The 26,006-nt window shown below is 35.5% G+C and overlaps 2 pseudogenes; one reads left to right on the top strand and one right to left on the bottom strand.

Annotated features, from left to right (window-relative positions):
- Window positions 1-202: 202 nt before the first annotated feature.
- Window positions 203-8,681, bottom strand: LOC114025460 (annotated as a pseudogene).
- On the top strand, window positions 8,680-8,893 carry LOC114025408 (annotated as a pseudogene).
- The last annotated feature ends 17,113 nt before the right edge of the window (window positions 8,894-26,006 follow it).

The raw sequence follows: 26,006 nt of genomic DNA, 5'->3' as shown, positions 1-26,006 counted from the left end.
AATTGAAATACATTTCTCCCTAAGACAAATAAAATCCAAGCAAATCTACCTACACAAAGTTAGAGTCAACTTTGGTAGATTTCAGTGTAATATATAGTCCATAAGTAGCATGTTTGCCCTCCCTCCACCCCATTGCTGCTCACCATCTGGGCTAAGGATTATTTAATTTTTTAATTAAGATTTTATTATGTTGACATGTTTCTCATTCCACGTCATCTTTGGCCAAGCTCTGCATGCACAATTTTCTGGCTAACTGTTGGCAACTTCGTCAGAAGCGACAGGAACACTGGTGATGGAAGAGCTTGCTGTAAAACTTGTAACAACTGCTGTGGCTTCCCACAGACAGCAATGACATTTGTCAAGTGGTCAACATCCTTTTCATAGGCACCTTGGGCTAGTAACTCCTCAGCAAACTGAATTTCTTCAAGGCAGAACTTCTGAACAGCTTCTGCATCTTTAAGGTCAGGTAACTTGGAAAGGCCAGCTGCTCTTTGGCAAACTTCTGTTTCTTTCTTCACTCTCCAAGCCTGTTCTTGAAGTTAGGGTCTCTGTATCTTGCTGTTGAAGTAAATATGGTAGCCAATGAAGAGAGCCCTGCACACGCCAATGGTGATCACACCATGCCAGCCACCATGTTTCTGGACCTGCTAGAGATGGAGGTATCAGCAATGGCACCATCCTGCACTGACCCCCAATCTAGAATAGTCAGCTCTCTCCTCTCCTGTGAAGGGAAGAACCAAAGAAGAGGGGGGCCTAGTGTTTCAATTTTTTATCACATTAGTGTGAAAAGGGAAAGGGAAAGGGAGCAGAAAAGGCCAAAATAAAACAGACTTTTAGTCTATCTTTGAACATGATTTTTACTTTTGACTCTATAAATGTCATGTCCTTATTTAGAGACCAACATGGTGACATGCTATTCAACAAACTGGACCACAAGCAATAATATCATTCTTCTAATGAATGAAATCAGAAGATAGAAGGAAGTTGTGGTTAAATTGAAAGGAGGTTCACAAGTTTTTGTTGAATATGTGAATAAAGAAGTTGGCAAAATTGACATTATTGTGCACCCAAGGAAACAAGTATCAGTATTTGAGAAGACAATTGATCATCTCAACAAGCATGATGCACATAAGCAAAATGAGGCAGGGAGATGCTTGTTCCTTATCTGTTATAATTTTTTTTTCAAAGGATAAAGTGGTTAAGAAAAAATAAGAACTGAGGAAGGTCCTCCTAAATAAGTCAGTGTAAACCTTAATACTAGCGGACTTCCAAACAAAAGTGAGCATGGGGATGATAACAATAATTAAGGTGGAAATACGGTTTGAGAAAACAAAAGAAGCCAAGGAATCACATAATGTAAAAAAAAAAACCTTATATTATTAATGTTTCCTTCAAAAAGAGAGAAAATATGGTGGTACATGGCATGTGAAGGGGAGTGGTGTATGTCACCTTTCTCAACATGAATTTTGTATTGTTAGAATAAGTATGCATTTCAGTGCAGTCATGTCTAACCCATAAATTTTACTTTTCTTTACTCCAGATCTTGAGCAAGGCCAACCAAAGACAAAATCCACTCTGTTTTAAACCCCCAAGGACAACTTTAGACTCGTAGATTAGAAAGTCTCTTTTCCTTCTCCTAGATTAAATAAAACTTCCTCTAAAGCCGATGGCTGAACAGATGGGAACTGAGCATGACCATGTTTTCTGTGCATTGTAAACAACTGTAAAAATGTATTTCTCATTCAGAAGTCTTTGTTTCCTACAGAGATTCCCTTTTATTTTACGTGTCATTTCATACTTGTCCCTACCTTGACTTATAACAGTGGATGGAATGACACTTTTTATTGGCATTTTCTACTTGGTAAACAGAGAGGGAACTGTCATTCCATAGCAAATGGCAGTGTACATAGTGAAGACAAAACAACATCATAAAAATGTGTTTTAACAATCAGGAAATTACAATTAACTGATATGATAATCTTTTTTGAATCAATTGTCTGTGTACAGACCATCAAACTGTTAGAATAAAAAGGAGGAAAAAAAAACAGAAGACAGGATAAAGAAGAGAAAACACAGTGAGCAATTACAACAATTCTAGCCTGACTTTTTCAAAAATGTTCTTGACCATTAAAATGGGAAATTAATGAAGAAAAAGACATTAACATGGACTATCACTATTTTTACAAGTGTTTAAATAATATACAGCAATAATAATAACAAAGAAATCAAAAGATCCCAAAAACTTTCTTTGTCCATAGAACTTGTCATTTCCAAGCAGACACTGTTTGAGAACATAAAATAGTTTTTAAAATCTTATAACCATATATAATGTCAAATTTCTTCACTCTGTTTATTTTGATGAGCTGATTTTCTTAGCTTCTTTATTTTTTCTTTGATGTAAAAAATGTCTACAGGGATATAAAGGGGAAGGTTTACATTGAAAAATGTATGTGATGTAAAAACAAAATATATTTAAAAATTTACTTAAAAATAAATAGCAGTGGCAAAAATAATGTTTTTGGAGACATTTGGGGTTAAGTGATTTGCCCGAGGTCACATAGCTATTAAGTGTCTGAGGCTGGATTTGAACTCAGGTCCTCCTGACTCCACAGCTGGCCCTTCAAAAATAATTTTCGTTAAGCATATGTATCCCTGTTAAAGCCTTGCCTGACAATAATGAGGGTTATTAAATAGCAATCTTGGTGGATGTATTATCAAATACACACACACACATGTTATGCACATGCACATATATATTACATAATGCTTTTATTCACAAGAGACTCCTTGTTAGAGATCCTTTAATCATGAATTCCTTTTGTAAATTATTTTTAAATAATCAACAAACAATAAATAGCAGCATTGTACATTCTCTGCATCTTTAGTTGTATGACTATGATAATGTGGTCTGCAGTGATAGATCATTAATAAAAAATATGCCTGTACACATCTTATATTTTCATCCAAAATACCATTGATACATGTTTACCTCTTTCTCATAAATATTTTTGTAGAGATGAAAAAGTAGCCATGAGTGTCATGTAAATTTCTCTTTTTGATTTTTGGCATACAGGGTGAGATTTTAAGTTAAGATGGTCTTTAGAAGTGATTTGTTGTTCAGTTGTGTAGTCATGTCTGACTCTATGTGACCCCATGAATTTGTCCATGTGGTTTTCTTGGCAAAGATAGTAGACTAGTATGTCATTTCCTTCTGCCAATAATTTTACAAATGAGGAACTGAGACAAGTGGGGGTTAAGTGACTTGCCCAGAGTCTCATAGCTAGCTAGTGTATGAAGTCAGATTTGAACTCAAATCTTCCTGACTCCAAGCCTGGGGCTCCAACTACTGCACCACCTAGCTACCCCAGAGATAATGTAACAAAAATCTATTATTTTTCAAATGAGGAAATTTAAACCTACATCTATGAACTGGTACAACCAGGATTCCAAACTGCTTTTTTCCCTTTGTTCTTTCTGATGTAACATACAAGTATCAATGATTTTTACATTCTCTTAGTATCTTCCTGTACCTAAAATATCTTATAAAAGCATTCTTCAATGCTTTAAAAATTAGATTACCTCTCGCAATGATGTTCTTGTGTACCTGTCCGGGCCCATCTGCTCTTCCTTACTTCATCTGCTTAATCACTATTTCTAATTCCTCTTATAGTATATCAGGGTTTGATTTTTTTTTAGAACCTGAACATTGTAGATCCACCACTATTGATAATGAAAATAAATCCTTATAGAAATTATGACAAATTTGTTCCATATTTGTTTTCTTGCCAATTTACTCTATGAACATTCATAAGATGAAATGGTGTACTTTAGTCTCATGCCAAGCTTTATATCTCTTACAAGAACATACAGCTCATATTCTTCTTCCATCTTACTCCATAACATTTTACAAATGATCTCACATTTTTAATACAAAAGGCATTTAAATGTATTTTAAATAGTTCATGATAATATTTTCTAATAGTCTTGTTATTAAATATATTCAGGGTAAGAAAAAATTATAGTTGGACAAATTGAGTTGTATTAGATGTATGAAATCATATCACTTCTCTTCTGATTGCAGTTTCTTCATCTTTAAACTGGAGGTATTAGGGACACTATCTACATCAATCAATAAATAATTTGTGAAGCACCTACTATGTGCCAGATGCTGTGGTACTTAAAAGGAGTTATTGTGAAGATGTCTTGTAATCTCAACAGGGCTCAACAGCATGACATAGTGACCAAAACAGCTTTGCTATGCTGGACTGCATACTTTCATGTTTTCCCTCTCTTGCTCTGTGAATAATCAAATCAACACTGCTGCTGATTCTCCTGGAAAAAAAGAATAAATCATTTGACTTCTGCCTACACTCACTGTCCCTATTGCATCCAGGATCAATTTCCTATTTACCATATGTCTTATTGCTCCTTTTAGAATGTGAGCAGAGACCACTGTTCCGGAAATAGTCAGGGGGCAGTGCTGTTAGATGACATACATGTTTGGGAGTAAGTTATAAGAAACTTGGAATATTAAGAAGTGGTTAGGTTATGAAGGCTTTTGAATAACAAACAGAGCATTTTGTGTTTGTTCCTGGAAACCACTGGAGTTTTTTCAGTTTGGGGATGACATAATTATATGTGAGTTTTAGGAAAATCATTTTGATGGCTAAATAGAGAATGGAATGGAAAGGCAACACACTTGAGACAGAGAGACCCACCAGTGGGTTATTGCAATAATCTGGGCATGAGGTGATGAGGGCCTACGCTAGAATGATGGCAGTATGACATGGTATCCAGTGGTATCCGACCACATCAGATGAAAAAAATGGGTAAATTTGAGAGATGTCTCAAAGGTGAAGTTGGCAGGCCTTCAGCAATAGCTTGGATATAGGAGGTAAGAAATTGTGAAGAATTCAGCATAACTCCTTGTTTGCAAGCCAAAGAGAATGAGAGGATAGTGTTGCCTTCTATAGTAATAGGGAATGGGTGGGAAGAGGGGAGAAGGTTTAGGTGAAAATAAAATAAGTTCTGTTTTGAAGTTTCCTGAGTTTAAGATGCTTACTGGACAACCAGTTTGAAATGTCTGAAAAGCAATTGGAGATATGAGACTGATTTCAGCAGAGAGACTAGGGCCCAAAAGGTACATTTGAGAGTCATCATCATCATCTTAGAGATGAAAATTAAGTCCATGGAAACTGATGAGATCATGAAGTCAAGTAGTATAGAGGGAGAAGAGACAAGAACCCAGCACTTTACCCTGAGGGACAGCCAATTGTTAAATTTTCAATGTGAGCACTTACACCTCAGAAATCAATCCCTAAAAATCAAGACTTGATTTATTATTTTGCTGATTGTCTAGACTTTAAAAAAAACTGATTGATATTAATGCTGATTGAACTTAAAAGCATGTCATGCTCTTTCACAGAGTTGGTAGCTGAACATTTCTCAGCCTACTTTTGACTGAAGCTCTCAGGTTTATTGGTGGCTCTCTTCTGTCTTCTATAAATTAATGGTCCTATGATGCTGCACTTCCTCCTGTGTTGTATCTGCTATATTCTGTTGTAACATAATTGTCAGACCTATATGGCTAGTTCTGGTATTACCCACCACATTGCTACCACCATACCTTTGCATTATAAAGCTTTCTTTATAGATTAATATTACTCTAGGCAACTGTATTTTAATTGTTCCTTGATAGATGCACTCCATCCAAGAGCCTCTATTTTAAGCTGTGACACAGAATTCCAAATCTCATTCTCAGATATCATATAACCATAAAGTCAGTTGTTCACTTTCAATATTTGTTTTTTTCTCTTCTGATACTGTTGCTTTTAGCCTAAAATAGTGAGAAAAACACTACCTGTTACCTAAAGATCTCCAGATTTATGTCCAGCATCTCATTTTCATCATCAAAGCTTTCTATGTCCTTTTTTGGTAGTATCATTATTTCCCCTCATGAATCATCAGAAGTTATCAAAAATTTTATATTAGTAGAAGTCAAAAATGATGTTTTACATTATTACATAAATAAAGAGGAAATGAATGATGATTTAAATACTTCAGGGATAGATGATGTAATCAGAAGAAGTATGCATCCCTTTTATGATTTTTTTGGTATCTATCGACCAAAATTACATCTGGTGGTAAAGCTCCTGATAATGAACCTTTCTTTTCATTACTAACCTGGGTCTCAAATAACAAACAGTTCCTCATAAAAGTGGTACTTCAAGTTTTTCCAACATGGAAGGAACAGCCAGAGCTGATACTCTGCAGGGATGTCTTTTGAGAACTCAGGGTCATCTCCATTTCTGAGATCCTGGAGAAAAGTAAAAGGAGCAAGGTTTCTCAACTGAGACTTGCATGTAGATGTAAATCCTATAACTGTGTATTGCTAACTCAGTGACTAAGAACTGAGTAGTTTTGAGAGAGCATCTGGTATTGGTTAATATGTATTCATGATTATATAACTTTGCCTTTATCTGTTTTTGTATTGGGAAGAGCAAAACATGTGTGAAACAATAAAATATTTTATTTTATCTTAATACAAAAAAATTAGGAAGGAAGCATATTGAACACACTGTTTTGACACTTAACCATTATTAGGAAAGCATATGGTCATGCTAAGCGGAAAATATCCATTTTGTACCAAAGTCTATAAAGACCTAAGCAAAGTGATTTGTACGATAGGACCCAGAACTTTTGCAGTTGAACTAAATTTTAAATGCATATAAATTAACTCCAAGGTTTCTTCTCTATCTTCATAATCAATTGTTTTTATTGCTGCAATGAAATAGTCCATCCCATCTACCCTTCCCATGCCCTCATTGTTACCAAAGGACAGCTCCTAAAGAGAAGTTTCTCTTAGCCCATTTTCAACTACCATTGACTATGGGTAAGTATTTTTGCTACTGCTATTGAGGCTTAAAAAAGTTGCTGCTTAGCACCTGACAACCTCACCTCTGTGTCCACAGCATTTTTGTATTTGTTGTTCTCCAGTGGTTCCTCTTCCCCTGTTCTATCCCTTGATACCCATCATACAATCTAGCATATAATTCAAAAGAATGGTTGCCACTCATTGCCAAATTCCTTCACGTCAGAAAAACTTGAAGTACCAGTCTAATGAGGAACTGTTAGCTATCTGAGAACCAGGTTGGCTATAAATAGAAAGGCTCATTATCAGGAGCTTTACAACATGTGTGCATGCATCTATGTATGTGTGTATGTATATATAGTTCAGATAAATTATAAGGTCTCACTTTCCTCAATGATCCTAGTCCTGATTTAAAGCACAAACAATCCCTATCATTGTCTTTTTCATTCAAAAGATCTCTCCTTTTCTTTAAAGTACATCTTCCTTCTACCCTTAACCAAAGCTTCTTAAAAAAAATTGCCAGTTCCAAGAGGCATGACTTTTCCAACAACTCTCCTTGCCCCCAGCACACACACAGAAACACACACACACACACACACACACACACACACACACACACACACACTGGTTTCCACCTCCAGAACTGTCCTTCTGGAGTTCAGATCTCAAGTGCCCAACTGGAAGACACCTAATGTGACAATTGAGCTGGATTTGTTCCCTCCAAATCCTGGAGTTATTTTAGTATGTTCTTTGACTGAATCTTCATTTTAATTAGTACATCTTAAATTTAGTGAACTCCTAACTGGACTCTTATTTAATCTATTTTTTTTTGTCTTTGCTCCTAAGATATTTCTAGTAAGCATGGCACCCCAACCTCTCCATGTTGTTCCCTTTCTCCCCTTAATGAACTCATGGTTTCATTAATTTTTTTTATCCCTCCTTTTATCCGTTATGGAGCAGGGCATATTTTGTCATACCCATGCTATCACCAACTTTGAATGTAAGAAATAAACACAATTCCAAAATGCATTAAGAACAAAATTTCTAGTGGACATTTCCAACTTTCAGAATGATTATTGCAAGCAGAAATATTTGGTATAATGGGAAAAGCACTGAACAAGGAGATACAAGACATGAATTCAAATCCCAGCCCTGTTCCTTACTTTCTATACGACTGCGAATCACTTAACATTTCTGGGTCTCATTTTTCTCAACTGTAAAATGAAATGAATTAACCAGATGAGATCTAAGATCCTTTCTGGCTCTACATCTATGATCCTACAGTGGTCAGAACTAGTCCAAGATACTTAACTTTCAGTTGGTAATAATGGTTAATATGTTTTAATCTTTTCTTAGTGACAGTGGCTATCAATAAGAAAAGACACTCCTGGAGTATCAATCAGTAGCATTAAAAGTCCTGACATTTCCAACATACATCTAAGCAGCTACCATCATTCAGTAAGCATTAACAAATATTCCAGAAGCATTGATTACGTCCTTATTCCATGCAGAACACTGAGCTAGACAGGGTGGGAGGAAGACACAGAGATTATTTTTTTTCTTTTCCCTTACAATATATTAGGGGGAATAACATGTACAAATGATTCTACTGCAAAATAGAATATGATTGGTACATTGGAGAGATACAAAGTTCTGTGGTTTCTAGTTGTGAGTGGCAGGTGGTGGAGTGGAAAGTATATTGAAATAATTCTGCTTAAATAAAAGAAAAAGGAGTTGTGAGTATCTCTCCAGTGGCGTGACCTCTGGGGCCACACGCTGCCCCTCGTCCCGCCACTGCAGCCGCCGCCATGCCCTGAAAAATCGAGGAAATAAAAGACTTCCTGCTGACAGCCAGGCGAAAAGATGCCAAATCTGTCAAGATCAAGAAAAACAAGGACAATGTGAAGTTTAAGGTTCGCTGCAGCAGATACCTGTACACACTGGTCATCAGAGACAAAGAAAAGGAAGAGAAACTTAAAACAGTCCCTGACTCCTGGTTTGGCTGTGAAGGAGCTGAAATGAAGGAATCTTTCAATGTTCCACTTGTATTAAAATGTAGGGGAAAAAATAAAAGAAAAAAATCAGTATTTTAGTATACTTTTGTGATTTAAGTTATTTTAAAATATGTAGTTATTAGGATCTACTCCAAGGGAAAGAGGTCCAATCACATTTCTTGAGCCAGGAGTGAGAAAGAGAATTTAAGAAAGGAAAATATCAATTTTATGTCATCTCTCAAGGGTATCTGTCAAAGCCAGAACACAGCACAAAAGTCAATGATTTTGCTATTTACAGTTATGTGTAATAAAGGTAGGAATGTGAAAGAGGAATGGAGGTCAAGGGCACTGCCAATTCACTCAGTCATTTATCTTTTCATTGAGTTTATTTTTATTCTAATCAAAGAGCATTTAAGATGCTTAAATGAAGACATATCTACCCTTCTCCACACAGCTCCCATGTGATTCTTTTTTTTTTGTAGGGAGGGGTATCATTTTTTTTTACATATTTTCTATACTATTCATACTCACATTTTATAAAAGAATAATATCACCTTATTTTAGTGTATTTTTTATTTTTAGACATTTCTCACTTATTGGACATTCAGGTTATTTGTAGTTTTTCAATATCACAAATAGATTAATTATGAATATTTATATACAAATGAGTCTTGTTTTTTCCTATTACCAATATCTTTAGCATTATTCAAGGATAATATAGAGAAAAAATGAGAGCAAATAAATCTCCTGTTATAATCCACCTTCAAGAATTTAGGGGAGTTTAGTGGGGAGATTAGACTATGGTCTCCAGATAGCATTTTCACTGAGTCTTAAAAAACATGTAGGATTTCAACTGTTATTTGGGAAAAACTCCATGACCAATTCCATGAAAGTGGGAAAAGCCCTTTTCTGACAAGAGGATCAGAAGTCACAGGTTAAATTCACAAGGACAAATACTTCCAATGTGAGACATTTCAGTTTTTTTTTCCCTTGAGAAAATTTCTTTTAAACTTTAAATGATTTAATAATTACTTGTTCAAAGTTCTAAGAGTCCACAGAAGATGTTAATAAAGACCATGGTTAAAACATTCATTTTCCTATTATATAGCCACAGTGAAGGAGTCATCTGCTTTTTTTCAAGCATCATTAGTCTTGATTGAATCATTCCTCCCCAAAGGAAAGAGGCCAAAGAGTCAAGATTAATAGGAAAATATTGTGAATGGGAATGGGGATGCTTTATTATTTATTGTAGCAATATTTTATTCTGTACCTCTCTATTATATTAAATCATTTGGAGAGAGTGTGTTTTTCCTAGATAATAATACATTTGTTTCATTTTAATGCTGGCTCACTTGCCGTTGTATCAGAGGTGAGAAAGATATTCCCTTTTTTAAAAGAATGTATGAGCAAGATCCAGGACTAGCCTATTATCAGGGGTCACTTAAAGAAAATACTGGACACCTCCAGTTCTCCATTAGCAACAACATATGTTCAACTGACTTTTAAAGACCATGTGTGCACTAAAGCTTGCATTTATCTATGGCTTGTGATACATGACCAGCTGTTCAGTCTCCAGCAGGGTAACTTAAAGTTCTGAAGTAGGGGATGATTTCTTTTTAAGCAGAAGGAACCTCATTTATATTGGATTGAAGTTTGCAAGAACAGAGAAGGTACGTGTTCTTGCACTTATCAAAGGTTATGAATGTCAACAGCATTCCTCAAATATGTTTCTCACTCAGGCCAGCTACAAGCACAGCTGTGATCTCAGAGGTGGTGAAAAGAAGATTCTTTGAAATAGGTGGTCTATGCACAAACCCAGCTCAATTTTATTCACTTTAGACATTCAGTCCATGATGGATTTACTGTTAGAATCTACTTCTACATACTATGTTGTGTGAGACATCACAACTATAGACAATCATGCTCTGAAATTCCACAAGCCCTGCTGACAGTATTTTAAGAAGGCTAAATCAGGAACTTATAAAATAATCAAACCTTAGACATGTTTTCAGGAACTATCTTAGATCTTACATCTCCAGATCTCTGAATGTCCCATCTCAATACCCATTAAAAAGAGGTATCTGATCTGCCTTTCCAGCCAAACTGAACTACCACAAAAGTCTTCTATGTTTTCCCATCTCTCAAGCTTTGCTCAGGCTATTTCCTTTATCTGCAATTCCCTTGTCTCTGACACTAGTGCAATAACACCTATCCTTCAATGACAGAATGAAATAATGCCTTTTACATGAAGCTTGCAGTTAATGGTACAGTGGATAGAGTGTTGAACTTGAACTCAAGAAGACCCAAGTTTAAATCCTTCTTCAGAACCTTATAACCCACTTGGTAGTCAAGCCTCAGCCTGTCCCAACCTCAGATTCCTAATCTGTAGAATGGGAATGATAAACAAGGCACTTATGAGGATCATATTGCATAATATATGAAAAGTAAAGCACTTTTCAAACCTTAAAACATTAACTATTGTTCTTATCTCCTCAGCTAGAAATAATTTCTTTCATCAACACTAAAAATTTATATTTTATATTTTCAATAAAAGAATTTAATTCATGTTTGTTTGTTGCTTCAAGGTGGCACCAAGGGTAAAGCCCTTGTTTTGGAGTCAGGAAGACCCAAGTTGAAACCCAGCCCTAGAAAATTACTTCCCTCTTCGACCTTGAGCAAGTTATTTAGCTGCCTCATCTATAAAATGGAGATAATGATAGTATCCACCTTACAGGAGTGTGAGAATCAAATGAAATAGGGCTTTTCAAAACATTATGTGCTATATGAATGTGGCTGATGATGATGATGACGATGATGATGACAATGGTGATGATGATCACAAACCTTCCTTACTAAATTCTAAGCTTCTTGAGGGTGGGGACCATTGATGTTTCTCTTTGTATCTCCCATAGTACATTGCATAAACCTTTCACACAAAATCTGAGTTAAAAGTAGAAGAAGTCAACCAGGATTTTATCCTAAGGCATCAAAATTTAGAAGGTACTCATAGCAGTTGGACTTTTCCAGCAAACTGGAAACAACTGAGCATAACACGTAATTATCAAGATGAACTGGACAAGACAGGTTGATACTAAACGTGCTGTTCTTTCTGTCCCTCTTCTTTCCCTACCTCCATCTCAGAAGATTCAGTCTAGGTGTACTCCTCCCTCATCCCAGCCTGCCTTCCCTCATCTTGAAACATCTGCCCACTGTCCCTTGCATTCTTTTTGGGGTTTCTCCCCATGGAATATTGTACCTCACAATCCGTACACTCAGTTGAATATCTTAAACAAATCTTGGTTTGACATACTTTTTAGGCTAGTTTTCCTGGAACATTGTATGCCCCTTGATTTGGGCAGCAGAATTTTCTGTTATGTCCTATGTACAATAGCCACATTTTAAATATTTGTTAGATTTGCTTAAGTGGATTGGCATAACTAATGATGGCTTTTGAATCATAAATTCTGACTTATTCTATAGTGTCATACTCATTCTTATTTTGTCAAAAAGGTCTCTATCAGAAGAACCTTTAGGCTTATGAATGAAGTAATATTAGAATAATAAGATGTTTGTTGAAATGAGAAGGAAAGGTGTCAAAAACACAGGGATAATAAAAACCAAACAAAGACTAGTGTTTAAATAACTGTGTGTGTGTGTGTGTGTGTGTGTGTGTGTGAGTGAGAGAGAGAGAGAGAGAGAGAGAGAGAGAGAGAGAGAGAGAGAGAGAGAGGAGAGAGAAGGAAACTTTAGAATTCTTCAGTAGAAAGAAATGATAGCCTCCAGTAATGACCTTGATTGGCTGGGAAGCAGAATAAGAAAATATGTCTAGACATACTACTTTGGAGAATGATAGTCTCTCAACAGTGAACAAATGAAAGAAAAGGAAAAAGCTCAGAAGGAAAAAAAATGAACTCAGCTTTTCATATAATGATTTTGAGGTTTTGGTATGACTTGACTGGATTGAATTAGAAGAAAGAGGTATGTGATAGAGGAGATTAAAAGTTTTCTGCATAGAAATGAGAGTTGAAATTATTTAAAGGGGTGGGGCAAAATGAGAAAAATTCAAAGAGCAAAGATGAAACAAATATAATGATTATCCCAAAAATTTAGCATCTACTATAAGGAAGAGAAAATGAGGGAAAAATGCTGTCAGAAAAAAGAAAATTAAGTGAAAATGACTTTGAAAAATACTAAAAGTAAAGCAAAAGTGAAAAGGGGACATAAAAAGTTGCCAGATTCTCTCCTGTGGCACTTTACTTGTCAGAAAGAAAACTAATCTGACTCACCAAAAAGGACTTGTCATTGTACAATAGGCAAATGTTGACAGTTAGAGTTCAGTTTGAAAAAGCACTCAAACAATTGTTTAAGTTAAACTGTGCAAATCTCTTGAGTCTCTGGAACTATTTGGGAAATCTTTTAAGAAGTGGATAGATTTTTTTCAAGAGATCTTTTTTGTAATCCCTCCTTCTTCCATATTGACAATACTATGGGGATTTCTTTTGTAGGGTACAACAATACAGAACCAGTTTACTATTCTGACTGAAAAAAAAAAAGAATTGCAGGGGCACAGGAAAATAAGGAAGAGGACTAAAAAAGAGAGAAATGAAGCTGGGTTAAAGTTCGCCAACATTTTCTTAGTTGATTTCAAGGAATATTCAGTGAACAAAATGGTCAATAAGTTTAACTTAAACAAAAATTTAACTCAATTATTTTTCATCCAAAATGGGTTAACTGCATATGGTTATGAAGCTCCCCAAAGACCTCACTATATCCCCATGTGTTTACAAGTAACCCTTAAGTTTTGGCTTAATTCAATCTCATCTGTATGTCTGTGGCTTTAAGAAATGAAAAAATAAAATGGAGAAGCTACCTCACTATGGTCATTATAAATGGAATAAAATAGTTGATTTGACATAGTGATTTAAAGCAGTTTAAGTAAAGTTTGGAGGAAATTATCTCTTGATAGGAGAATTCATTCAGATAAGAAAAATAAAGTGACAAAAGCTGAATGGTGACAAATATATTTTAATGTGGAACTCCATATTGTCAAAAAATTTGTTGCCATTTTCGGGATACAACTTGAGCATCTTTTGTAATGTCAGTGTTGGGTTAGTACCGGTCTTGAAATCATGAAGGCTTGTCTCTGTTACTTACTGGCTATGTGACCATGGGAAAATGACTTAACATGTCAGCATGCCATGTAATTCTCTAAGACTTTAAAGCTGTGGATATGCGTCAGATGGAATTTCTATAACACGAGACTTCTAAGTTAATAAAATCACAGTTCTGGACTTAACATGCATATATGCATTGCATAAATATAAATCTTTACCTATCATTCATATGTATGCATCAATAATGATGATGAAGAGGAAGAGGGGGAAAAGAAGAAGATGGAGGAGGAGGAGGAGCAGGAGAAGGAGGAGGGGGAGGGGGAGGGGGAGGCGAAGAAGAAGATGATGATGATGATAGAGGGCATAATGTAAGAGATTCCTATGCAAACATATAATAGTTATGCTGGGACCAAAAAGTAGGCATCCCAAATCTTGTTGATAGATTGTTCAACAATGATCTTCATGTTATTTCATGGAGTTATATTTTGCCATTTCAACTATATGGTAGATTCCTCAAGGACAGGGGCTGTCTTTCAGTAATTTATATTTATGCTGTTGTTCAGTTGCTTCAGTCATGTCTGTCTCTTCATAACTCCATTTGGAATTTCCTTGGCAAAGATACTAGAGTGGTTTGGCATTTCTTTCTCCATATCACTTTTATAGGTGAAGAAATTGAGGCACATAAGATTAAGTGACTTGCTCAAGGTCACATAGCTAGTAACTATCTGAGGCTGGATTTGAACTCAGGTCTTCCTGACTCCAGGCCCAGCACTCTTTCAATTGCACCACCTAGCAATCATGATAGCTCCTTAACACAGTGTGGCAATTCTGTGTTAATTAAAAAATATTTACTAAGTGCCTAATTATACATAATGAACTGTGCCAGGAGCCCAGCACACAAAGACAAAGGCATAAAAAATGTATCTTCAAAGAGCTTAGATCTAATCAAGGGAGCCAGCATGGACATAAATAGATATATAGGGATAGTGGTTGCACCTAATGTTTTCATTGATACTGGGGATTCACAGATGGAAAAGATTTAAGGGAGTTGCCTAGAATAATGATAGGTTAAGTGACTTGCCCAACGTCACACATTCATCATGTGTCAGAGACAGAATTTGATTCCAGGTCTTTCCAACCTTGACACCAACTCTATACCATGTTAATTAATGTCAGCAATTACTATGTACAAGGTATATCGGAGATAAATGAGGGAAAGCTCCACAGCTGTGGAGCTCAGGAAATGTTCTACTCACAAAGAAGCATTAGAGCAGAGCCTTGAAGGAAATTACAGAATCTATAAAGCACAGCTGAAGAGGGAGCATATTTCAGACATGGGAGCTGGGAGATAGAGGTAAATAACAGTAAGAAGTCAAGGTTGGCTAGCCTTCAGACAGGGTGAAGGACTGTAAGTGACAGAGTCGTTTCTATTTAATCTAAGGAAGAATAGGGAACCACCAGAGTTAGGGTCAGATCTATGCTTTATGAATATCATTTTGTCAACTGTAGAAAAAATTGAGTTGGGAGAAACTTGGAGCAGCAGGGCAATTTTGATGAGATTCCAATTATCTAGACAAGAGGTAATGAGAACCTGACAGTGGTGGAGAAGAACATATAGATTCATTCTTGATATTTGAAAAAATCACTTGATTAATGTGACAAATAAGAATGAATGATTCCTTAGGCAATAACATTAATTGGGGATACTTTATGTGACAAGTATTGTACTTGTATTCTAATTGTACTTTAGAAATATGAAATATGATTTGTGTTCACAAATTACAAACATTGTCTTTTGTGCCATGATATCATGCTTATAGTTAACTTTATTTTGCCCCCAACCATTTTTTTTGGTAATAATTTCACTTATATTGAGGTTTTCTAACAGATGCTTTTCAAAGTAATATACTCCCTGTGAAATAATTTTTAACATATTGTGTGCCTGCTGGAAACAATAATAACTGATGTGGACTACACATGTGCAACAAGAAAACTTAAACATTCTAAGTTTAGGCACCAAATTTGTTGTTAAATGTATAAGAAGATAGTCAACAAACATGAAAAATAAAATTAATGGTTATTAATAGAGAAATTTTTATAAAACACCACATTTACCTTTAAAAATATAGAAACTTCTCTTACTTTGTAAATTTTCAAGACTCCCCAATGTCTCTCCTTTTTAATGACTCAATTAATTTACCTTTTTAATGTCCATGCAGTATTTAACATCATACCAAAGCCTATAAAGTAGAGAAATAAAAACCAGAGAATTAATATTCCTTTTCTTTGTATAAATATAATGTGATTTATACACAAAATCACCATACAGACATGGATTTCAGTAATTCAAGGATCTATTATTTTGTCAGTACGAGTACTCCCTCCATTGCCCCAAATGACAATTTCTCTGTGATGGAGTGGCTGATATAATTAGCTACATATAATCAAATATTCATCACCCTTTGGTTTTTTGAGGGTAATAAAATATATTGTGTTTAATATTTTTATTTACTTTTGAGTTAATAGAGTATACTGTGTCCTTTTCTGTGATTTTGTTTACTAAGTGAAGAACTTTTTTATTTATGAAGGTATTTCATGAAAACATTATCATTGCTTTCATGGTTCTGAGGGACAGGTTTATTGTGAGAGATTAAATTAGTTTTATGTATTTTCAAAAACAATGAATGAAAAAGCACTTAGTAGGTACTTACTGTGGGCAATGCTTTGTGCTACGTGTGGGGGACACAAATAGAGTAGCAAGACAGTCCCTGATCTCAAAGAGCTCACGTTTCAATAGAGGAAAGCAAGATATATAAGGTTTCAGAGGCAAAACAAATGGAAAAGCATAATGGTCTTTAAGGTACAGAAGTGAAGACAATAATTATGAACTTTATTTAATGACATTTCCAATGATTTAACAATATCTATTTCAGTTATTAAGCCATTTGAGAGTATGAAAGACTTCTGCAGTTGAAATCATGTTTCCATAAGTACTGTGCCCCTGGACAATGGTTGCAGGATCAACCTGGTAGCCGGGTTGGTGGTCCCAAATCACTGCTATTCCTGGGGCTCCTGAATTGACCTGCCTTTCGGTGAGGTGGTTATTTAGCAGTTGGTGTTGGTATATGCAGGAATGACAGCTTCTTTTCCACAGGGTTTTCTTTAAAAGAGTTGTTCTCCATAATGATATCTGGGGAATTGGTAGAAATGGGAAGAATGGCTCAGGGCCACTGCAATTCCTGGTATTGTTGGTACTGGGTTCTTGGAAGTCTCTACTTGAGCTTGAAGGTTGTTGGTGGTTGAGGAGGTAATAGTGTTCTCATCTGGTACATGTTACCTCCTGTCTCTCTGTCAGGATGCTTTCAGCTAGTCTGGTTTGCCTGTTCTAAGAATAGCAGGTGACTGGCAATTAATTATATTAATGGACATGCTATTATTCCACAACTAGGCTGAATTGTAGATCTCTAAACCTGTGAATAGAAAGAGTTGACCAAAAATTGCATGATTTCATATAGCAATATACATTTGATAGCAGAACTACATCAGGTAGAAAACACTCCTTTATCCCCAAAGTTCTACACAAGCACTAGAACTATTAGAATCCTAGAATATCAGAGCTGTAAGAGACTTTGGAGAAGATGGTGGTGGTTGCCACCACCATCATCATCACTCACATTTGCATGACTCTTTGATCATAACAGGTAATTAACAAATGCTTATTGGATTGGATTGTTCAAGGTATTTAAAATCCAACCTTAACTGAATGTGAATCTCATCTCCAACATATCTTTGACAAGTGCTATTGCTTTCTTGTTATACCAAAGTGGCCACCAATTCATACAAGCCATTTTCAGAATGCCAGAGGAAAGTACAAATGTTTGAACATTTGAAACAAACTGGATGGCACAGCCTGAGGAATGTGGCATTATCTCTATGTAGTATTCCTCTATTTGGGTAAGATGTGATTGGTTGTCATTGTCCTTTGTTCTAGAAAAAGATCAAAATGACATCACTATGTTGGAATCAAGGTACAATATGTCTCATTGTGACTGATCAGACCAATATGAGCCTGGAACAAGCTATCACAGGTCAGGCACATAGTATGTATGAACATTTGGGGTGGAGATGTCTAAATTTGTGCATCTCACATTTCTTTTGAGCTACTAAACTTCTGCTTCACTCATAGAGCACAGTGCCTTCTTTGATATGAGCATTCCATACTGGGTGGTCCTGTGATATCATCTCTTATATCATGCAAGTGATTCCAAACTTTTTGAGAGAGACCTTGAGAGTGTCCTTGTATTGCTTCTTTTGAATGCCTTCTGGTTGTGAGTTATCCATAAAGTAGTCTTTTAGGCAAATGTACATTTGACATTCAAACAATGTGGCCAGCCCATCAGAGTTGTACTCTAGAGTGTGAATGCTTGGAATTTTAGCTCTAAAAAGGACTTTAGCATCTGGTACCTTATTTTGATTATGGTGTACTGAAGCATGCACCAAGTTCTTTGAAATCTCATAAGACTACTAAGGTTTATATTTACTCTTTGATGTGGAGGATATATACAAGCCTTGATTTATTTAAATAACATTTCATACAGTTGAGAGAAGGGCTCTGACATAGGAAAATGATTGAAATAGCATTTAAGTTTGAGAAGAGATAGTGTGAAAAGCATTGGGGAGGGAGGTCCTACTCCTCCATAGTTTTTTTGGGGGGATAAATGTTTTCATGCATCATTATGACATTTACACATTCTAGTTTATGGGCTTATGTTTGCAATACCAGCTCTGGGAAAGCTTTTTTTTTTTTTTGGAGGGGGTTGAGATGATGCATTGCATAGTTGATTGAACACTAGACTTGGAACAAGAATATCTGTGCTTGACCCCTATCTGAAGGCTGTCTGTTCATAGACAAGTCACTTCGCTTTTCAGAGACTGTTTTCTCATCTTTAAAATGAGAAATTATAGTACTTGGCTGCATATTTCATATATTTCTTGTGAGGTGAGCACTTAGCAGACTTAAAGCATTCATGGGACTTATTTGCCTAAGCAAGTCACAACCTCCCTAAACCTATTTCCTCATCTACTTACTGGGGAAATCAGTATTTGCAGTACACACTAATAAAGTTGTTGTGAAGAAATACTCTTGTAAACTTTAAACACTATGTAAAAGAGAATTATTTATCTTTTCTTGAAACTGTGGTAACTGTCATCAGAAAGGCAGTGGGACTTTTATTACTGCATAATGCAAGTAAACTTTAAACACTATGTAAAAGAGAATTATTTATCTTTTCTTGAAACTGTATAACTGTCATCAGAAAGGCAGTGGGACTTTTATTACTGCATAATGCAAACACTAAACAAATGCTTTAATCATATTTCCACCACAGAATATTTCTTCCCTACTCATTTTTGGAATGAAGAACAGTCTTTTTTGTTTTAGAAATGAAAGACTATAGTAGCAAAAGATTCAGTGAGCAATATATGAATATGAGAACTTAAATATGCTGAAAAGAAATGGGTAGAATGGACAGAAATTGAAGGAAAAGTGGAATTGAGAAAAGCAAGTAGGAATGACAAAACTGGTAGTGTACCCTTGGGAGTCTAATTTCAAAAATTAGAATCTGATCATTTCAGGTATCTTATCTTCAGAAATTCTTCCCAAATGGGCAGACTGGCCTTGTGGGTTTCATTGGTCAGAGTCATGTGTTCTGTCAGACTCTTAGCTGAAACCATGGCTACAGTTATATTCAAATTTAAAATTTCCTGTAGTTTCTCCAATGAACTATAAGCTAATAAGCACCATACCAAGAACATATTCTAAGTTTATCAGAAAGTTGATAACCTGTACAGAGCAAAATTGTTAAAATGTGCAATGAGGTAACATTTTGAGTTATGAAATAGAGGTTATATATCTGCAAAGACCTCTTGCAGGTTTCTCTGTCCCAAACTGCTCATCAATCATCTAAAATGAAGTTTTTTTCCAACACTTTGCAAAAAAAAAAAATATGATATACTGAAAGGCTATTGAAAGTTGACAAAAAATGACTGAGAATAAAGATAGTAAGTGAGCAACGTAGCCTGTGATGAACAAATGATAACAAAGTCTAACGTCACACCTGATGGTTCATATCTTTATCAAAATGATATTAAAAATTAGACCAAATTTGGAAGAATGTAAGCCAAAATGATAGTCTGGCTTTCTCTATTATTTGTTTTAAAAAGGTGAACTTTATAAACATCAGGAGGTATAAGTTAGGTTGAAGAATGACAGTATATACAATCTCTGGAAAAGGAAACAGAGCCAGGTGAAACTAAAGCTTTTCACTTTCCAACAAAATGCAGACATATCTTCAGGGCTCTTCTTATTCTCCTGGTGCTTTTTGCAAACTCTTTAAAGGCTTAAAGCTGTTTAGGTAAAATTTGAATTTCTTTAAGTTCAGACAAGGTAGAGCCTATAGAATAAAGGAATCTTGTTACCCACTAGATGCTGGACCAGGGAAGTAATTAGTTTTGTTTGTTTGTTTGTTTGTTTTTTTATGGAAGTATGTAGTGTTACATCATGAAAAAGCAAAAGTGATATTTCCACAGGCAGTTTTTCTGTACTTTCTCAGTGCACAATAGAATTTAACTTTGAATTACATAACTAAGTCCTCACTTGTGATAATTGAAAGAATTCTAACTGGTAGTGGGTTTTTAAAAAAATTTTCCCTGAAATTAACATAATACTTAAATGTTGATTCTTACCTGCAAGAAATATCTTTAAAGTCTTCCAAATTTCATGTAAGGTAAATTATAAAAGCTTCTGTAGGGCAAAGTTAAGGGAGGGGGTGACAAACCACTCACAGACATAATTAACTTTGTTAAGAACATAATGGAATTTTTAAAAATTACTATTAGATGCTCTGACCATGATATGAACTTATGCATTTTCCTCCTTTTCCCTCCTTGTTATTGTTCAGTCATTTTCAGTGTATCTAACTATTTGATACCCCATTTGGGCTTTTCTTGGAAGAGATATTGGAGTGATTTTCTATTTCATTCTCTAGCTCATTTTACAGATGAGGAAACTCAGGCAAACTAAGTAAAGTTGACATAAGTAGGATCAACCAGCTAGTAAACGTCTGATGCTAGGGGCAGCTAGGTGGTGCAGTGGATAAAGAACCTGTCCTGGAGTCAGGAGGACATGAGTTCAAATCTGGACTCAGACACATAATACTTCCTAGCTGTGTGACTCTGGGCAAGTCACTTTACCCCAATTGCCTCACTAAAAAAAAAAGGGGGGGGGGGTCTGACACTAGATTTATACTCCAGAAGCTGAGTCTTCCTGACCCCAGGCCCAGAAATCTAAATCTAGCTGTCCTGTTTATATATTCACTCTAAAGGAATATGACTCTTCTTAATGAATTTAAGTGCAGAGGCTTGCTCAAAGTTACCACTTATTAAATATATGCTAAATTAAAAACAACATTTTTATTGATCAGAATATCAATTCAATTCAGCAAGCTTTTGTTAAGCATCTAATGTATGCAATGTGTTTGGTTTACAAAGATGAAAAACATCACAAGCATTAAGAAGCTTACATTCCTCTGGGAGGGATACATGCTCATGACTGAGGAAAGGAACAAAAACTTATGCAGGTGTGGAGGCAGAGGAGAGATCTAGGCAAAGTACTTTAGGAAAAGTTGAGAAAGGGAGTATTGTGTAATAGGGGAATTGGAAAAAGCCTTATATAGGAGATTATACCTGATCCAAACCATCAAGGAAGAGAAAGGTTTTCTAAGTCAATGATGAGGAAGAACTGAATTCCAGGCTTGGAGACCTGCACAGATTTTGAGATTTGCAAGAGCATAAATTATGAAATGAAGAGGAATATGAAATAAACTTTCTATTAGAACCACACATGCAAAATAGTTATATATAAAACTTAATTTGAATTGGATTACTGAGAGAAATTTATTATGCCCTTCTTGCTTTGATTAGGATAACTAATAGACTAATGTTGACAGAGCCCTAAGATTTTGACTGGTTTGACTGAACTTAGTCAAATACCTAATTTAATCAAAATAACCAATGATTCTTTGCAGAACTGAAATCAGTAAAAATAGTTATTTTGACAGTCCCGTGCAATACTTCAACTAAAATACATTATCTATTGCTTATTAACATAGGCATGGCATTGAGGATATGCTTTTTTTGTAGCAGATTAATTATGCATGATATCTGTCTAAATAAAATATATTTTAAAATATTCAATTATTTCTATTACTTAGATGGTATATGTAAACTTCTGTTTTATTGAAGAAGATGCATTTCACCTATTACACATGGACACAATAAATATTTTGTTTCAAAAGAAAAAAGAACCATGATCAATGCTACAAAATTAGGTTTGTTGCTTGAAGAACCTTGAAACTGGAAAATAAAAAAGGATTTTTATGTTAAGATACCAAGCAATCCAAATGGTTTAAAGAATGAATGAATACCAAAACACTTTGTGTGTGTGTGTGTGTGTGTGTGTGTGTGTGTATCTATTTGTTAAATGGGCAGGTGGGTGGTACAGTGGTTAGAGCACCAGGACTAAAGTCAGGACTTCAAATCTGACCTCAGACACTTACTAGCTATGTGATCCTAGACAAATCATGTAACCCTGTTTGCCTCAGTTCCTCATCTGTAAAATGATCTGGAGAAGGAAATGGCAAGCCTCCCCAGGTTTTTGTTGTTGTTGTTTGTTTTATTTTTTGTTTTGTGACAAGAAAACACCAAATGGAGTCACAAAAAGTTGGATACAACTGAAATGACTGAACAAAAATGAATTTGTTAAAATAATGTATTTGATATCCCTGTTCAGATGTAATGAGATCATCAAGTTTATACATAGGATATGATTAGCACAGTCACTTACTTAACACAAAAACATGACATTCAATTCAATAAGCGTTATGAAGTATCTATTACAGGAGATAGGTGCTAGGCATATTAAAAAAATGCTACCTACCTTCAAAAAGCTTATAGTCTTTTGCAGGAGAATTATATGTATATAGTTAATTAAATTAATATATACATATATGTATGTATTTATATATGTAGTGAGGATTGATCTAGGAATTGTAAGAGGCATAGGTAAGGAAGTAGATAAGTCTAGATAAGATGCATAATCTGTTCAAAGTCACTGAGTTGAGGGATGAAACATGACACAGAATAGCAAGTTTGAAATTGTTTGAAATGTGAAGAACAAGAATATGAAATTTGTTTGGAAATATAGCTTATTGAGGTGTCTACTTTCCTGCAGTGCCTCCAATTGTCACTTTCCTTTTTTTTTGTCTTTCTTGGCAGTCTGATGAATGTGAGGAATAACCTCAGAGTTGTTTTCATTTGAATTTCTTTTAGTAATTTAGGAATTTTTTCCCATATGGTTATTTATAGATTGGATTTCTTCCCTTGAAAATTTCTTTTTCATAGTAATTGACCTTTTATCCTTGAGATAACAGATCATGTTCTTAGAAATGTGAATGGAATTATCTATGTATCTGGATATGAGACCTTTGTCAGAGAAATTTGTACAGTCACTTAAAATAAAATATTGTCAATTATGAAAGGAAGGAAGAAGGAAAGGAAGGAAGGAAGGAAGGAAGGAAGGAAGGAAGGATGGAAGGAAGGAAGGAAGGAAGGAAGGAGGGAAGATAGGTTAAGGCTAGATTGTGAAGCTCTTCAATTGTCAGTGTAAATTGCATGTTATCCTAGTGGCAGTAAAGAACAACTGAGCTTCTTCATCAGGAAAGTGATTTAGTCAGATGTATTTTAGGAATGTTAATTTAGCAGAGATCTGGAAGATGTATTACAGAAGGACGAGATTGAAGTATGGCATATTAACTATGCTATCCAGAGAGTCCAGGATGGAGGTTATAAAGGTCTAAATGACGGTAGTAGCTAAGTGAATAGAGAAAAGAGAATGGATGAAAAAAATATATTTTGGAGATATAATCAATAATTCTTAGCTCCTGACTAGATACTGGTGATGAGAAAGAGTCAAAAACTAAAGATGACTCCACAGTGAATGGAAGGACAGGGATCTTATTGTTAGAAATAGGGAAGGCAACAACAAGGTGGGACTCAAGAGGAAAGATGATAAGTTCCATTTTGGACTTATTGTGTCTCAGATGTTTTATCCAATTGGAGTTGTCTAGCAGATGGTTGGTTAGTGAATTTGGAGCTCAGGAAAAACATATTTAGGAAGGTGATAATATTTGGTACAAAAATGGACCTGAGGCAAGATTGGAGTTTATATAAGGTTATGTGGCACTGACACGTTAGCAAGCTCAGGTTGTTCACTGGTTGTCTCCCAGGCCTGGAATGATTTCACACCTTGTTTCTGCCTCCTGGCTTCCCTGCTTTCAAGTCTCAGGCTAAATCCTACATATTTCAGGAGACCATTCTAGGTTCCCCTTGATGCTAGTGCCTTCTCTCTAGGATTGCCTCCAATTAACCCTGTACACACCAGATACACATAGTTGTTTACACATGTTGTCTCTTCCAATAGAATATGAGCTTCCTGATGGGACTGATTGTTTTTGCCTTTCTTCATATCCCTGGTGATTACCCCAGTTTCTGGAAAATAGTAAGGACTTAATAAATGTTTGTCGATTTGACTTGACTATTCTGTCTATACCACTACTGAGAATAACAAGCCCACTTTCCATAATTAGCGTCCTTCACTCTAGGTCTCACACTATCTTAATAAATCTCAGTTATTATGTGAAAGAGAAATGAGAAAAGCATTCCTTCTGCTACTGAATAGAAACCTGAGCAATGAGCCTTTCTTGTTTCTTTCTTTCTCCAAAAAATGAGCTAAAATACTTATTTCTTAAATAATCCCCATCTAGGTGCTATATTTAAGCTCTGCTTAGAAAACAAGAGAGCCTCAAACTAATAGTGAAGGAGTGAGAGATTCATCAGATGCTTTTCAACATGATGTAGGTGACAAGAAGCAATAATAACACATCTGCAGATAGGACTGAAACACTGGAAGATTCTTATAACCAGAATGTCAAATTGATAGGTATAATCTTTATCTGTGTATAAATAGAGAGAGCTGTTGGGGGCCTCCAGGCTTGGCTTAGTGATCTAAGCATCCAAATGAGAATGCCCAGACTGCCTGGAGCCATAGCTTTAAATCCTGTCAACCCAACCCTTCCTTTTCCTGAAGCAGATACAAGGAGTTTCATGTAGTGTCCTCTGTGTGTGGTGGGGGTGGGGGGATTCTTTCAAATGACACCTTCAAAGCCAAGTGCTAACTGCACTTGGGAGACTAAAGATTCCTTTATCTCTTTTTCTTTCTTTCTTTCTTTTTTCTAAAGTACAAATTTGTTTTTTTTTTGCCACAGTACTGGGAGCTAGACCATAATAGTGGGTGGCCCAACACCCACTGGATCTCTTTAGAATATTCGGCACTACAAAAAAATTCATTCCTTTTATTGATGTTGGAGAGATGCAAAAAGGAAAGGACTAACTTTTTTATGCAAACTTTGGAGAGATCCACTTTGATAGCAAAAATGATTGAACTACTTTAAGACCCTGTTTATGGATTGAAAAGAAAAGAAGCACCACCAGGGAAATCTACTATGAACCACCTGGGCTGTGAAAGTGAAAGGTAAAAGAAATGCACAAGTTATCACACTCAGGGGACTTTAATCAACCAGACATCTGCTGGGGAAGGAATACAGCTAGGCACACCTCATTAAAGGTACTCCTAGGTTACATGTTTGACAAGTTAATGGTCCAGAAAGAATTTTTTTTTTTTTTTAGATTTTTGACTAGAGAAAAATGTATCTTGATTTTATGGAGAAGCTTGCATTGAGAATATGCCAATAAGAGAATCATAATTTCATAACTAAGGAGGACCTATAACCAATATTTTCCAGATCAAATGAGGAAGCTAAGGTGTACAAAGGTTAGATGATTTGTGTAAAGTCGAATAGTTAAGGTAGTGACAGAAGCAGAATGTGAAACTGGGTCTTCTGACTTCCAGCT

This window comes from Vombatus ursinus, unplaced genomic scaffold (assembly GCF_900497805.2).
Source record: "Vombatus ursinus unplaced genomic scaffold, bare-nosed wombat genome assembly UNPS02014830.1, whole genome shotgun sequence".
NCBI lineage: Eukaryota > Metazoa > Chordata > Mammalia > Diprotodontia > Vombatidae > Vombatus > Vombatus ursinus.
The sequence above is the reverse complement of the archived record's forward strand: the minus strand, read 5'-3'. Positions and strand labels throughout refer to the sequence as shown.